Source organism: Pezoporus wallicus, unplaced genomic scaffold, assembly GCF_028554395.1.
Source record: "Pezoporus wallicus isolate ANWC-B61680 ecotype Strahan unplaced genomic scaffold, APGP_CSIRO_Pwel_v1 contig_5542, whole genome shotgun sequence".
In the NCBI taxonomy this organism is placed as follows: domain Eukaryota; kingdom Metazoa; phylum Chordata; class Aves; order Psittaciformes; family Psittacidae; genus Pezoporus; species Pezoporus wallicus.
In genome coordinates, this window is record NW_026640165.1 from 3,694,021 (window position 1) to 3,706,178 (window position 12,158).

At 34.8% G+C, this 12,158-nt stretch overlaps 1 protein-coding gene across 3 annotated transcripts in view; it reads left to right on the forward strand.

Moving 5' to 3' along the window:
* The window catches only part of TBC1D22A (TBC1 domain family member 22A), a 169,922-nt gene that overhangs the window by 42,157 nt on the left and 115,607 nt on the right, over window positions 1–12,158 (forward strand). The gene's annotated exons all lie outside the window — the stretch shown is intronic.

Consider the following 12,158-nt stretch of genomic DNA (forward strand, 5'->3'; position numbering starts at 1 on the left):
TAAGTCCCTAGAGTTCAGGATTCCTTCAGGTTTTTATTCCAGAAAACCTCCCCCTCAACAAAACCCAACCAAATAATCCTCTGTGGAAGTTGCAGACAGTGTTCTCGTTGGTCAGATCTGAAAGCACAGTCTAGGATTTGCTTTTATCTTGCTCTGTAGTTAAGAAGTGTTCATGACTCCTGATGCTTTTTTTTCTTCATAGGTGGTTTTATTCTCCCTTTTTCTCTTTCTCTTCTGTTTCACACTGCTTGTGAAACTCTAAATTGTATCTATGAAATGAGCAGGGGTTTAAAAAATGCAACCAGAATCAGGCAACAACAATGAAAAACTCCCCAAAACAAGGCACCGAAACAAAACAAGAAAAAACAACATAGGAAACAAGGAAACCTTTCAAATGAATGGCAGGGAAACTGGAGGGAACCTGTTAAAGTGGATCTGTGACTGAAAGAATAGCAGTCTGGAATTAGGGTCTGAAAATTAAGGCAGCAGTAATCAAATTTCTCTGGTTGAGAGCTCTGCCATTCTGGGGCTTACAGCACTAGTAACAACAGTAAACAGCTGTATATCTCTTGAGTTTGTGGCCTTATATATGTGTGTGTACTTTTTGAAAACTTGTTTAACAAACTCAGATATTGGTTAAATGCTCACCTCTTTCAAGAACACCACCCTTATCTTAAATTTATAGTTTGGTATTTATGTCTTTATAAATATTAAGAGTTTGGCTAATCGTTAACAACAGTTCATTATAACTTGGGTATAACTATATCCACATAACCATGGATATAAAGAGTAAGGTTAAACAGTAAAAATGACAGTGCTATCTGTCTTGAATTAAAACTCTTTTCCTTGTATTTCTATTTGTCATACCGACATAGAATGAAAATGCACAATGCTTATATGTAAACTTGAGCAACGCTTTGCCTGGCTACATCAATGAGCCTGTAGTTACTGAATTCTTCTTACCTTCTCTATGCAAGATACCTTCTCTATGCAAGATACCCATTGGTGTCTTAATCTGGATTGATTAAATTTGATGAAGGACAGATTATCCTTGAGTAGATGATAGACTACCCATTTACTCATTTGCATGGCAACACCTCTGGTGCTATGTTCATTTCTTGTTTCATAGAGGGACATTTCATTGCTAAGCAACTAATGAGAACTACTGCTGCTTTCTCCCTAATCATCTCTTAAGTAGGGTAGAGGCCTACTCCTGAGAGTACTTGCAGTTTCTGCCTTTTACTCCCTCATTTGACAGATAATGAAAATGTTCTTAATGATTCTAGAACAGTAGGGTCTCTAGTAGACTTGGGGTTGTTAATTGAAATAAGAAGTTCAAATGAGATGTGATTAGAGAATTGATATTCCATGTTAAATAGACCATTTAATTAATATGGTAAATAAGTTTGCCTTTACCACCAACTTACATTTGGAGACCCTGCTGATTTTAATGTATTTGCCAGTTTGTCGGTATTTTCATATCAGAAAGCATAACTGGTCCACAAGTGTCCATTGAAGAAAGACAAAACTCAAAACCTAGCAACCGTAAAAGATATTTTGCCACAGAAAATGTATGAAACTTAGAAAACTGCATTGTGAAAGCTTATTTAAAAGCGGATTTCTATATAATAAGAAAAATACTGAAATTAGGGTATTCAATATATTAGTGGTTCTGGCTTAGTGCTAATAGCAGTTACTTCCCCTGGTGACATAAAACTGTCTAAGATATGTCTTTAAATAGCTTTTTGATTTGAGTCTTTGTAGTTACACTGAGTGATGCCTTCAGGTTAGAATGAATAAGAATGTGCATGACACTTAAACTTGAAATGGGGACATTAAATTTGCAAAGTACCTAAAAAATCTTGATATTTTGTAGTAAAATTATAGATGGACTCAAAACTCATACTATGAATTATGCTTAAGTAATATGTATAGAAATAAATGCAGAGAAACAGAGGTTTCCTAGCAAAAATGTTGAAGCTACTAGTGTATTTAATATTTACTCTAGTAAGAGTCTGTATTTACCTCAGATTTTATTCTGGATCTTATTTCTTACTCTGTTTTTAAGTCAATATTGGTTTGTACCTTAAGGTGCTTTATTTATTGTTCTAACTATTGATTTTTTGTGGATTTTTTTCAGTATAACTGGAGTGTTTGTGTTGCAGCTCTGAGTCACTTGGGTCATAATTCATGCCATTGAAAGTGATGATAATGCCTTTTAATTTGGGTCCTTTCTATAATTAAGAGAAAGATGTCCTAAAGGATTATTAAAGATTAATAAATTCTTATTAACACCATTATAATAAATCTGTGCTGATTAGATCATCTGATAGTAAATCCTGATAACACTTACACGCAATTGCAGTTTTGTCAAATATTTTGGTGGGAGGAAAGCCATGTTTATTTTAGCTTTATGACAACTGAGAGAGCCCTAAATCCTTAATCCTGAATGACAAGTATGTGACGTGTTTATTCTAGTGATGGGAGTCTTTCTGGTCTGCTAAAGACATCCAGAAACTATTTGGAAAAGTGTTGTTAAAGAACTTTTGAAGATAGAAATGGCATGTATGGGAGTGATAATTTACTTGCCTTTTCATTCAAATCTGAATGGCACAAAGTAGGTTTGTGGGTTTGTTTATAAGGACTGAAGTCATAGACGTTTTGATGAATTAGTGTGGATTGCGGTACCTAATTTTAGCACATAAGTTCCCACATTTAGAATAGATTAAGTGACTGAAGGTAGGAATTGAATATGTTAAATGTTGAGAGCATTCTGTCAACCCTTCCAGTAGTGTAAGAATGATGAAAGTGTAATTTGTGAATGTCTCATTAGTTCCCTACTTTGCAGTGAAAGTGGAATACTGTAATATTTTCAGCAAGATAGAACTTGGTTGTCAAAGCAAGCCAGGAGAGGCACAGCTGCAATTAAAGAAAATTTTACAGGAGTTGATAACCAGACTTGCTGGAATATAGTAGATTCAGATTAGGATTTCTGGTCTAAATGAGGAGAAGAGGAATTTGAACCCATGAAAAATACTAGAGTTCTATAAGCTTATTCCACCATAACATAACAGCTTCCTTGGAATTTCAAAATTAGTGGTATGGGAAACTATTTTGCGCTTACTTCTAATATCTTACATGATGTAGCAGTGTTACAACGTATGTTGTCAGAAGGAATGCTGATTACCTGTGAGGGCAGTTTTCCTGAAAGCTTTGTGACTTTTTTGCATATTAGTTTGCGTCAAAAGTAATCTTGTCAATATGGATTCAATTCCAGAGATGTTTTTGTTAATGAGGTAAGATATACTATATGACTGCTCAGTGTTTGACTAAATGTAGACAAGGAAATTTTGCATTGGCTTGCAAGTCCTATTTCAAGTTGTACATGTGTTGCTGTCTTTGTACACCATACCGTTGCCCTGAGTTCCTGTTGATCTAGATTGTTTCCAGTCATTAAGTTGTGCTGCACAGTTTCTTGAGGCTTCTTGCTCATGGAGTTAGCTACACTTCAATACATTTGACATTTCAGTTGTATATCTGCATTTCATTAACTCACTGGGCCTTGTGTGTATATCTAGAACCACAGAGAGGACCTGGATTTATTCACCATCCAGGGAGATGAGAGCTCAAGAGAAACACCATCATAATAAGGATGCATGCCATGCCATTGCTAAGTGGAATGGCTGTGTGAAATCACTTTGAGACCCCTAGTAGTGCTGGGTCAAGAGAAAATTAGCAGTTAGTGGGAAATCAGTGGCAGAAAACAAATACTGTTGTTAGCATTCCATCATTTTATGTTGGATAAAGAATGTGAAGGAAAATGAGGCTGCTGAAGACTGGAATGGCGATTCAGATACTGTCTGCAATCTTCTTGCAATAGAGGAGCTGAAGACAATTTGAGGATGTCTACAAGAACTCATGAACTGAAAACTTTGAAAAGGAAGGTGTTACTCTTGTAAGTATTTTTCTTGTGATCTTAGATCCTTCCGTAACACTGTTACCTAGTGTTTTTAAGTTGATACTGGCATGACTTTATGGAATAATTAATCCAGGCTGAAATCCTAATGGAATTGGGATAGGATTTAGTCCCAGACCAGTGTTACTATGAGAACATAAAATTTCTTTGGTCCTCGAAAAGCACTTATCTGTCTGTAGCTGCCTTGCTTAGCTTTCCATTACCTCTCATAGGTCACAGGCGGCTTCCTGTCCTTAAAATGAGGTTTCATACTAGTTATTACCTTTGTTCCTTCCTTTTCAGCATATTTACTGCAAATAATATAAAACTATTTTTTTTTCCAACTGTTGAATGCTGTATTTAAAAATGTTATTTTCATAGTATAATTGGAATGTTTCAGAGCATTGTATCATGGCTCTGTCTGAGGTAATTCTTCAGTGTTTGTTCATAAAATATGAAAAAGCTGTCTGTTTATCAGACTTTTGTAAGAGATTTGTAATTTTTATGCAATAAGTACATCTGTTTAGAATGTACATAAAACTGGATTTCTGAATGGTGAGGCAGTAAGCCAGAGAGGAAAGAGTATTAACCCACTGACTCCAGAGAGCTGCTAGATGTTTTCTTATATTTACAGTGTTAGAAGGTAAAATTTTGTCTAACGTGCATTATTTCCTTTACAAGACCAAGCTTGAAACCATGATTTGCTGCAGTATATAAATTAATCTGAGATACTGAATCCTTCTACCTAAAAACCTAGACCTTTTTAATCAGTTCCTTCAATGCACTAGTCCGTGGAGAATTGTGAATAGGGCTCATGCATTGGGGTTTTGAGGAGATACGGTGGAAAAGATGTAACATATATGTAGTTATTCTACTTAGAAAAGACTGAGCAAAACTGAAGGAATGACAAATTGTTAATGTGGAAGTTGAGCAAGGAGCTATAACTGGACTAACTGGATGCTTCTCTTTCTCAGGTCCTTCAAGTGGTTAGAGACTGATAGAATCATCCTTGCTGTCTTCTGGTTTACCATGAAAGAAATACTGGAAAGCCTCCCAGGATGGAGTGCTGAAGAATATGAGGGGTTTCTGCAGTTTGAAAGCTGAAAAGATTTTTTTTTTTTTTTTATTTGCTATCTTTGTATGCTCTTGAGCTGTTCTGAAAACTTTGGCATTACACTTTGTAACAAACTTCTACCTTTTTACTTTTCTTTGTTTAAATAAATACATTTTTCGAGCAATACTGTATAAAAATGTTTTTATTTACACATTTGTTTGATTTATAAAACTTACACAAATTAAGTTTTCGTGAAAGCACTGACATGATGCGTAACTGACATTTTAACATTTTCTTGCAAGTATTAAGAAAATGTTTCTTCGTTTTTTTAAAACATTGTAAAACTTGTCTGAAAAACTATTCAAAATAATTTAAATCACTCTTCTGTCATATGAAAATTCAATGTCACAAGTTCCATTTGATCACATTATGTTTTCTCTCCTTAATGCTAATCACCAGTAGTGTAGTTATCCACATACAAAGGTGTGTTTCAGTGCTGCTTAATAATTTCCAGGATTTTTTTATAGTAATAATCATGATACCAGTGAGATTGACTGAAATTCTCATAAACATTAAAAATATTCTATGCAGTATTCTTTGATAATTGAATGAGATATTGTTACTTGTGTGATTTGAGTTGCCAAGGAACGAAGAAAGCTGACATAAAACTCTTGAATTCAAGTATTGAATATACTGAAAACCCAATTACATCTTCTGCCTAAGTCCAGAAAACATCCTATGTATTCCTCTGTAAAAGACTGGCAACAAACACAAGCCGCTCTGTTTTCTGAAACTTTCAAATTAACTGTCTATTCTCTTTGAAACACTCTTTGCTTTCACATGTTACAAAACATATAGTATATGCACACATATGTATATATAAACATGATGCAGCAATTGTTCAGCATTGCCTTAGCTGGCTTTGAGATAATTGCCATTCACTTTCTGACTTTCTAGGAATATGTTCCCCCACTCTACACTGTTGATAAGCCTGTCTATTGTCCAGTGAAAATATTTTTTTGTGCAGAGTAGGTGAAGAGAGAGAAGACTATGATGAGTAAGATAAACAGCATCTGAATTTGATTTTATGCATTGATGATTCCTGCTTTTGCCACATGGAAAAAGTGAAAAAGGTCCACAAGTAATCAAAAGACCCATTTAGCGCCTGCCCACAGTGCAGAGGGCATGGTTCTTCTGTACCAGTCTCCTGTGCTGTGTGACAGCACTGGTTGTGACTGCAGTGGGAAAGAAGCTAGAAATGATAGGTGCTGAAAGGCAGTCCTGACAGCATGTGTCTTAACTCATTATTAAATTGACTTGTGGAGCTAAATTGTGTTTTATCCTGTTTCTTATGGTTTGGCTCGTTCTACTTTATTTAGGAGCTTCTTGAGACCCTTTTATAGATCTTATTTCCTCCTTACATCTTCTCTTTTATGCCACCTATCAGAGTCCTCAGTTGGAATTCAACCATTCTTTTTGTGCAGAAAGTACTAATTGCCCCATTTTTAAGTCACTGCAAGTTTTAGATTCTGAAGTTTACAGTCCTGATATAATTGATCCTTGTAAAGAAGCTGTGTATCCTCAGAATTTGTAGTCGCTTTTAAAATGCATGAATATTCTTCTGTAATTCAGAAGGTTGTCAGGGGTTTTTTATTCATTTAGATATTTGAGTTATAGTGAAAAACCCTAAATTCCTCCAGATGATTTACATTGCATCAAAGGAGGTAAAAATATAGACTTAAATTTTAGTGCTTTAAAAAAGCCTTGGCTAGATTATATTTTTAAATTGTTCATTTTTTACATATGTCTTACTTAAATCATTCACAATATCTGATCAATTTTCTTTACTAATATATAATATATCTTTTCAGGCCTAATTGGGAGAAGAAATCAATTTTACATCCTTCCATGGGCTTTAATCAAGGAGGAGAACTTTGAAAATAGTGAGCATTGAATTGTTTGAATTGTTTGTCAGCTAGCAGTGCTTGCCATAATATACTGCTGTGCCTAGGGCTGGTTAATAAAGCTGTATATTTGGAGGCACTGCAAACAGAACTGTAAGGAAAATGTAGATAATATTAAGAGGACATCTGCTTAGTTTTTGGAAGGTTAGAGAATGAGAGAGCATGAAGGAGGGCAAATATGTCTGTAGGACTTGTGGAACGGCAAGAATAGGTTAATAGGGGGTAAATTAACTATAAATTGCATTTAATCTTTTGATCCTTTTGTGTGTGTCTGTTTGGATATTTGTTTTGGTTATTTACTTAAACAAATTTATTTTTATTTTTCAGCTTGTTAGAATGCTAATTTTTTTAGCTGCAGTTTCACTAATCCTTCAGTGAGCACTTTGCTGTGTCTTGGAGTTATACAACTATTTCAATTGAGGACTATTTTTTCATGTAATTGTAATATTAAAGGCCCTAAAGAATGTAGTTGAGCTTTACCCAGGTAAGCACTTTGTGTGTGTCTTGCTAGTGACTAGTTTATTCCCTACTCTATTTCCTTAGTTGCTTACCCTACTGGAAGTCAGTGGCATTCGGTATCAAATATACATGTGAATCTCTCTGCATAAGCGCTCTCTTAATCTGCTTTGGTCAAAATGAGGTGATTTACTTATTTAACTAGTGGATTTTTAGCTAATTGTGCCAACCCAATTAGCGCTTCTGCCATTTCTTGGAGTATAGTAACCTTAAGGTGTTTATAAAGAGCAGCTGTGCACACATCGACAAGTAACTCTTTGGTGTAGTTGGGTGATAATATATTGCTATGTATGTTTTACTCATTAATGTATTTGATTTCCAGAAAGGGCTTGGAAATGTGTGAACTAGATTCTTCTATGCTGTAGAATTAATCTTACTCCAGATCCCATTTGCTGTTAACAGAGGTCAGTGTACCCTGCCTATTCTAGTTTCATTTCACTGTTCTTTAAACTTCACAGTGGAGCTACATATTTGAGTATTTCCAAATTGGGTTTAGTTGGACAGAAAAGGGTTTGTTTGCCAAGTGCTTAGGTTACACAGCTGAATTGGGCTTGCTAATGTCAAAATCAGTAGCTTTGCTTTCAGTTTTCAAACCCCAGACATGCATTCCTGCCTTCTCTTGTTGGTCAGCATTGGGTTTTCTCTGGCATGGTGGATCAGTTCAGTTACACTGGCAGGAAACTAGCCCCATAATAAAATGAATAATTTAACTTTCTGCTCTTATCTTAGGGATCAGAGATGGACGTCAGTGCTGATGTGGGGATAGGAGCATGTTAGGGAAGAAGGGAGAAGTAAGATCTCTGTTTAATGCCAGGTAGCTCTTAGGGTGCTTTAGCTGTATTATTAAACTGAGTGGTCATGATAAGTCTTAGTGAATTACACCTATTTTTTTCTTAGCAAGTTAGAGAGTACTCATAAAAGCATCTCAAAATCCATGTAGGGTATGGCAACCTGCTTTTCTGCAGTTTTTATTTTCTAGTACTGTTTTGAATGGCCATGATTTATTATAATTAGGCAATACTGTTTTACAGAATCAGTCCTTCTCTACCTCTGTATTTCAGTTTTGATTTCAGTCTCTTCAGTATACTGTCAGATTTCCAAACTAATCGTAACAGTTCATCTGAAATGTCGGATGCATGGGTGCATCCAGTAGTCGTATGGGGAGAGATTCGAGACTGACTGATCAAAATTTTAGTAGTAACTGTGATAAGCAAATGCTATGAATCTTAGTTTTCTAGGTACCAGTTTTAACTTCAAGGCTAATAAAAGAAAAATAGATGCATTAATTTTTTTTTCCCTACTTCTGAAGATTCCCCTGAAAGGTGACAAAGCTTAGGCTTTGCTGTCTTTTGCTTATTGTATGTAGAATTATTTTTCATATTACTTCTGTCATATTTTCCTATAATCTCAATTTTTTTTAAGTAGCTTCACAGATCATTAGAACCAAAGTGTCTGAAGTCATATCATACTGATGGGATGGAGAAAATAACTCCAGTCATCTTCATGTTTCCCTTGAAACAAACTTAAGTTCTTGAAAGTCCATTTGGTTAACCACACAAACTGCAGAATCAAAAGTCTTATTCTCATGAGCTGGTACATATTGCAAGTTTCAATCAAGTGTGGACTGTATTAAAATAGTTTGATTACAGATGCATAGTAGTAAGAGTGCTGATTACTTAGTTCATAAGGGTTTGTTAGTTGATGAAGTAGGCTTCACTGTCAGGGAGAAATTAACATATTTAAACTACAAATTTTTTGTGGATGCTTTTTAAAAGGTTTCTATCTATTTGAAGTGAAAAAACCTAATTAAAGTTCAAACTCTCAGGCTGTGGTTAACAGTTACTGTCAGAAGTGAAAAAGAAGCATTAGGATTATCCTAGTAAGTATATCCAACTGCTTCATTGCCTGTTATTTTTTTGTTCTCTCAGAGAAAATTAATATTTTGAGTCATTGTATTTCTTGCTCTGTTTAGAAAAGTACCAAAACCAAACAACAAAACTTAGCACCCTCTAAAGAAACCCTTAAACCCTGAAATTCTAAGGTGTAAGAGTAATCTACATAACTAAAGCATAAATTTTTGCTGAATGAAAAAAGGACAGTACGTAAAGCATATATGAAAGATGCCTTTGGAAGAAAACCAGAAAGGGTTGTTAATAGGAAGCCATGTTGATGCAAAACTTAAAATATGTCAAGTTTTTATGGTAATAGAGTTACTCTGCGTGTCTGAATTCAACTCATGAAACCAGAACACTGAAAGTGTTTTACGTCATAAAAGAAACAGAAGGGAAAAAAACACAAACAAACACATTGAAAAATAAAGTAATAGTACTTCAGTTTTATTATTAAATGAACTTCTCTGTTGCATTAACTTTATACTCCAGTTATCAAGCTAAATTAAAGTTTGAATGACAAGAGAGAAAGAACAGCTGTCATAGTTGTATTCGTCTACTAGAGTTTATGAAGCTTCTCTAACTGTCACTGTTTTTGTCTAATTTGAAACAGTTTGTCATTTTCAAAGAGTACGCTTTGCTGAATATTAATAGGAATGTTGAATTTCTTTATAACATTACTATTTACAGTCTAGATATTCATGGTATTTTTTGATTATCAAACTAGATAATGCTCTCTGAATTCTGAACTGTTCTCTATTCGACATACTTCTGTGGGCAATTATCAAAATATAATTCAATATGACAGTTCAGTTCAAATTTTTTCTCATTTAAAAATAAAAGCTTCTGTTTGAAAATAAGGGAAGTACATGTTTAAGTTGATTTTATTTTTACTTGGGAAAGTATTTTCTTTATTCCCTTGTGCTTGTGCTAGTTGAGTGATGTTCTAAACCAAACTGAAATTATGTATTTGTCGAAGACCAGTTCTTCAGTGTAATCGCCCTGATATGTTTATCTGATTCAGTTTGATGCAGTTTATATGAATAAAGTAGTTTAAAATGAAAAATGCTTTCCCCTGTTTTAAAAGCTATTCCTAAGTTTTGGTTTTTTTTGAGTCAAATTAAAGATGGTAATAAGGGAAATATAAAAGTTAGACAAAATGCAAAGTGGTGGATATATGATTTCTTATGAATATAGCTTCACAGGAAAACTGTGCTATATTAGAAAGTAACTTTTTCTTTAGGAGAAGAGAGGGGGGAAATGTGTTTGAGAAAGAAAAAAGAAAAACCCCCAAATTTCCTTTTTTTTTCTTTTTTTTTTTGTCAGCATTATTTTTATAAGGGTTTGAGTAAAAAGGAACTTTCATGTGCTTCAGAAGAAAATATCCATGTCATTCAGGCTTGTCATGTTAGAAAATGCTTTTCCAATTTCCAAGTGGCATCAGCATACTAAGTTGGTGTGCTGAGTCCCAAAGCTGTCACTTTAACCTATACTAAATAAGTATTTCAGAGCACTGATATAACTAATTATCATACTGCAGTATTTTCATTGAAAGCATAGCAAGCACCAGTTGCTGTATTTTTGATCTGTGTTTGGTTGACAAGCTTTAAAAAAATGTCTAAAGGAGTTAAGATTGGCAGCAGGGAATAGCTGTTAAGAGCAACTATGGAAGAAGCAAACGTACTATCTCAAAGATTAGACTAGGTGTTGAGCAGAGGATTTATCAGATGACTGGTAGTAGCTACTTCCAGGTACCACTCTTTGAATTAATTGCTTTTATCTTAAAGATGCTGCTGTATATGACCAGATTTCTTGTTAAATAGAGAATTAAATGAAAATTTTTGATAGTAACTGGTTTCAGCTCACTGCAATATTCATGCAGTTTGAGTTACTCAGTGTGCTGCCTATGTTTTACTAGAGGAAGCCTTCAAGACCTTTAAGTGTCATTAGTTTTATATTGTGATTCAATGAATGAGTTGCAAAAATGTTGAGGTACCATAATTATACTAGTTTGTCTTCTGTTTCTGCTGACAGGTGAGCAGAATTGCTTCTTATACTGCAGGTTGTCTCTACTGTCTCTGTTCATCCTGAAAGTTTATTCCGCACCATTTTACTACTACCAGGCACTTCTATTCTGTCCAAGAAAGTGTATGAGGTTGTAACAATTGCTGCATTGGTTATGTGATTTCCGATTTGTTTTGTTTGTTCTTTTAAACCAATGGTTACCATGAAGGTGGTGAGACACTGGGACAGAGAAGTTGTGTATGCCCCATCACTGGAAGTGTTTAAGACCCAGCTGAATGTGGGTCTGAGCAACCTGGTCGAGTGGGAGGTGGCTCTGCCTGTGGTAGGGAGGTTGGAACTGCATGATCTTTAAGGTCCCTTCCAACCCAAAACATTCTGTGATTCTATACTGGTTTTCAGATGGAGAGCCATGGTCTTGCTGTCTATCTACCTCAAGTGCCTACTTGAAGCCTTCTGCTTCAAGTGCCTTTGGTAGTTTAGTGCTTAAAATGGGTTTTGTTCTTGCTTAACATCTTTACTCCATATTAAATACCATTTTACATTTTCATGAGGAAAAAAAACCTCAAAACTTCTGTCATTAGTAATCAGAATAAGTAAGTCTTTTAAGTATTTGAGGTTTTCAGCTAACTCTCAGATCTGTCAAATGAAAGTCTGTATTAGCCAAGTACATACTTCTAGTTCTTCTGTTTGGTGGGATTTTCTTTGTTTTTTCCCTGCAAGGTATGCTAAAGAGTGCTTGAGGAGAAAGGCTTTCT